Source organism: Meles meles, chromosome 10 (genome assembly GCF_922984935.1).
Source record: "Meles meles chromosome 10, mMelMel3.1 paternal haplotype, whole genome shotgun sequence".
Taxonomy (NCBI): domain Eukaryota; kingdom Metazoa; phylum Chordata; class Mammalia; order Carnivora; family Mustelidae; genus Meles; species Meles meles.
In genome coordinates this window covers 107,938,815-107,943,312 of record NC_060075.1, presented here as the reverse complement: position 1 = coordinate 107,943,312, position 4,498 = coordinate 107,938,815, and the positions used below count along the sequence as shown (strand labels likewise).

At 47.7% G+C, this 4,498-nt stretch overlaps 1 non-coding gene across 1 annotated transcript; it reads right to left on the bottom strand.

Annotated features, from left to right (window-relative positions):
* Positions 1 to 3,450: 3,450 nt before the first annotated feature.
* LOC123952386 lies at positions 3,451 to 3,553 on the bottom strand. The gene has a single exon (XR_006820636.1). It is a non-coding gene; the product is annotated as a U6 spliceosomal RNA (small nuclear RNA).
* Between the last annotated feature and the right edge of the window lie 945 nt (positions 3,554 to 4,498).

Below are 4,498 nucleotides of genomic sequence, written 5' to 3'. Positions count from 1 at the left end.
ACCGTGAGGACTGGTGGAAAGTTTCTTTTTGGGGTGACAGAAAGGTTCTCACTTGATTATGCTGATGGTTGCCGTCATCTTTTACTACATTAAGGCCCCTCAACGGTGCACTTTAAATGAATGGTATGTGAGTTATATATCCCTCAAGCTGTCACCTTTCAAATGAAGACTGCATACTTTACAAGTCCATTTATAGAACATTTCTCATCTAGAAACGGGTGGGTGTGAACACAAAGAAGCAGAAGGAAGTTCTGTTTCAGTGATGAAACAGATCCGTATCTTAATGCATGAATTTCTATGCAGATCCATACAAGTTGCAAACACAAATGAATACAGGTTTTTTTGGTTTTTTGGGTTTTTGTTTTTAATTTAAAAAGTGATGAAAAGTGGGATGCCTGGGTGGCTCAGTTGGTAAAGAGTCTGCCTTTGGCTCAGGTCATGATCCCAAGGTCCTGGGATCGAGCCCCACGTTGGGCTCTCTTCTCCGCACGGAGCCTGCTTCCTCCTCTCTCTCTCTCTCTCTCTCTGCGTACTTGTGATCTGTGTCTGTCAAATAAATAAATAAATATTTTTTTAAAAAAAGATGGCAAGAAATATATATAGTTAGTTCGTCCACGGGCTGGTAATCAGAAAGGCTTTTCTAAAGCAAACTTGGATCTGCGGCTCTGCAAGCCCTGGGATGCCCCCCACCCCCACCCTGGGCCACACACCCAGGCCTGAGTGTGTGATCTGGAATGTGGAATTCTCCCAGAAGTGCCTGGAAGGGCCAGCTGCCCTCAAGGGCCCCAGGTGACCCAAAGCTCTTTATCTTCTGAGGCTGACACAGTACCTCAGTTCAGCTCTCACTGAGCAAACCCAGCCCCAGCCCCGGCTCTTACGTAATGAAGTTGGAAGTGGACAGGGAGTAGAGGAGAGGCTCTTTCCAGAAACATCGCCAATAAGAAACAGAGCAACTTCCAGCTCCAGGAGCCATCCGAAGTTGGAGACTAAGTCTTACTTTTGAATCCCCCCCAATCACCCCTGCCCCAGTGCCTAGCCCAAAACAAGAGAAATACCTTCTGGATGAAGATCTCGAATTGTTCCCTCTCAGTCCTAGCGGGTCTCAACTATGGCTACACATTGGAGCTTTTAAAACATCTGCCACAGCCAGTTCCACACCAGAACAGTTAAATCAGATTTTGCTCTTGTGTCTTGCTTTCCGATTTCACAGCAGCCTCAATGTCCTTCTTACATCGCCCTCAGTGGTGAGCTTCTGAGGGATGTTTTTTTATGAAGACCTTCCGTAGAGGACAAGAGCTATCAATCCCCAGGAGGTTTCAGTCAAGTCGATATCCAGTTTGAGGCTTATCTAAGCGACTGTCAATTTATTGTCTCTACTTTTTTTTTTTTTAAGATTTTATTTATTTATTTGACAGAGAGAGATCACAAGTAGGCAGAGAGGCAGGCAGAGAGAGAGAGAGGGAAGCAGGCTTCCTGCTGAGCAGAGAGCCCGATGTGGGGCTTGATCCCAGGACCCCGAGATCATGACCTGAGCCGAATGCAGCGGCTTAACCCACTGAGCCACCCAGGTGCCCCTATTGTCTCGACTTTAATACATGAGTCAGCAAGCCCTCTTGCTCAACTATAGACCCCAACCATTAAAATCAGAAACATACAAGAGACAAGACCGCTCAACTCATGCTGTCACTGAAACCCACGGTTCTTACTTCTTGTTGCAACTTCTTGAGGCATGGAAGATGTTTTGCAATGACTGCAACATTCCAATTGCCAGGTCGGGCTTCCCTGGGAGCAATGGAACGCCTTGGAGGACCACCCCCACAGGTCCACCCCCATCCCACCCATGATCACATGCGGAACACCACCCCCCCAACCTCACGTAGGAGCACTGGCTCTCTGCCTGTTCCTCACACCTGTCCCGGCTGCCAGCACCCGAAGTAAGTCTCTCCCTTTCTCATTTCCAAAAACCTTGTCTCTTGAGTTATGGGCTTCTCTTGCTGCAGGTCTCTCTGAGTTTGGTTGGCAACAGCATTGGCAATCCCAGCCAAGAGCTAAGTTTTCAATTCGTCCAGCCCCTCCCCACTGACCAGGGTTCTGGGCTCACCCGCTCATTTCCCAAGTTTGCGCCCTTTCCAGATCGTTGGGTAACACCTGCACTTAGAAACCATAAACCCCAAAGAGCAAAAGTTGTACAGTGAAAAGCAAGTTGACTTCCCACCTTGGATCCCCAGAGGCCATCCTATGTACCAGCTTACGTTTTCTCCCAGACAGAGCACAAGCAGGGGGAGAGGCTGAGGGAAGAACAAAATTCCCGCTGAGCAGGGAGCCTGACGTGGGGTTCAACCCAGGACCCCTGGATCATGACCTGAGCCGAAGGCAGACACTTCACTGACTGAGCCACTCGGGTGCCCCTGGAGGTAGATTCTTAAAGACATCGTCCAGTACTGGCATTGTCGGACACCGCATAGAGGTGAATGCTCATGGCACAGGCTCACATTTGATAAATTAGCCAGCCTGTCCTCGTTCCTGGTGGTTCCTGGGCCTTCGTGCCCTTTCCCCTATGAGGGCATAAGCTATGGCAATCTGGACTCTCAACCCCAGGGAAAGGAAGGGAACAGCCGCACAAAAATGTCCATTCTGGAGTTCTGGCTTTCAGATTACATCTTGAGACAACAGGATGAGAGAGAAAGGTTTTGAGTTTCAAAAGCCAAAGCCCCAAGGGACTCAGAGCAGGCTGTTTATGGCAGAAATCATAGATTTGGGTGAATGCAAAGGAGCAATTTTTTTTCCTGCCTTAGGAGACTCTCTGCACTGAGGAAAGGAGAAAAAATTCAGAGGAGCAGAGAGAGATGAGGCACCGGTGAGCCCCCGCGAAGGGGAGGACGTGACAGAAACCCAAGTCAGTTGGAAAATCTGAAAGCCAAAGGACCTGTGCTCACTTCCCTGTGGGAACTCTGAGGGAAACCAATCCCCACGGTGCAATCCCAAGCCCAGGACGGCACAAAGTGTACCAGTAGGAACTGGATTCAGCCGCTATGGGTAGGATCTCCACAATAAAGTATTTACACACTTTGAAATTTCTTTTAAAAAAATTATTTTAATTCCAGTGCAGTTAACATACAGTGTTACATTGGTTTCAGGTGTACGACATAGTGATCTAGCATTTCCATACATCCTCCCCCTCCCCCCATCACTGACAGGTGCACTCCTCAGTCCTGGTCACCTGCTTCCTCTGATTTCCCCCGCCCCTCTCCTGTTGGTAACCATCAGACTGTTCTCTACAGTTAAGAGTCTGTTTCTTGGTTCTTCTCTCTGGGTTCTTTTTTTTCGCCCTTTGCCTATTTGTTTTGTTTCTTAAATTCCACATATGAGTGAAGTCATATGGCATTTGTCTTTCTCCCACTGGATTATTTCACTAAGCAGGACCCCATGATATCTTCTAGATCCATCCATAAGAATATAGAACACTTCACGAATTTGCATGTCATCCTGGCTCAGGTGCCATACTAATCTCTGTATCATTTCCAATTTTCAGTATATCAAAGTGAGCACTGAAATTTTTTTTTTTTAAGATTTTATTTATTTGAGGGGCGCCTGGGTGGCTCAGTGGGTTAAAGCCTCTGCCTTCAGCTCAGGTCATGATCCCAGAGTCCTGGGATCAAGCCCCACATCGGGCTCTCTGCTCAGCAGAGAGCCTGCTTCCTCCTCTCTCTCTCTCTCTCTCTCTACCTACTTGTGATCTCTGTCAAATAAATAAATAAAATCTTTAAAAAAAAAAAGATTTTAGGGGCGCCTGGGTGGCTCAGTGGATTAAGCCGCTGCCTTCGGCTCAGGTCGTGATCTCAGGGTCCTGGGATCGAGCCCCGCATCGGGCTCTCTGCTCTGCAGGGAGCCTGCTTCCTCCTCTCTCTCTGCCTGCCTCTCTGCCTACTTGTGATCTCTCTCTCTGTCAGATAAATAAATAAAATCTTTAAAAAAAAAAAAAAAAAAAAAAAAAAAAAAAAAAAAAGATTTTATTTATTTGAGAGAGAGAGCACAAGAGCAGGGTGGGGGGCAGAGGGAGAAGCAGGCTGCCCCATTGAGCAGGGAGCCGAATGTGGGGCTCAAACCCGGGACCCTGAGATCATGACCTAAGCCGAAGGCAGACTGACTGAGCCACCGAGACGCCCCTGAAATTTACTTCTCTTGAAAGTAAAAGTTAAGGTTGAATGTCCAGGGCTGGAGGTGTGCTCCCCACTATGAGGAACCCAGGCTCCTCTGCACTGCTGCTTCATCTGCAATGGTCTCAGCATCAGAGTTCAAGTTCTGGGTGGCAAGACAGAGGAAGAAACAGTGACAAAACAAAGGGAACCCACAAGCTGTTTCCTAAGGGCGGGCTAGGGACATCTTGCATACTTATTTTCTTTCTTTCTTTTTTTTAAGATTTTATTTATTTGAGAGAGAACGAGCGGGCAGGAGGAGAGTGAGAGGGACAAGCAGACTCTGTACTGGGCACAGACCC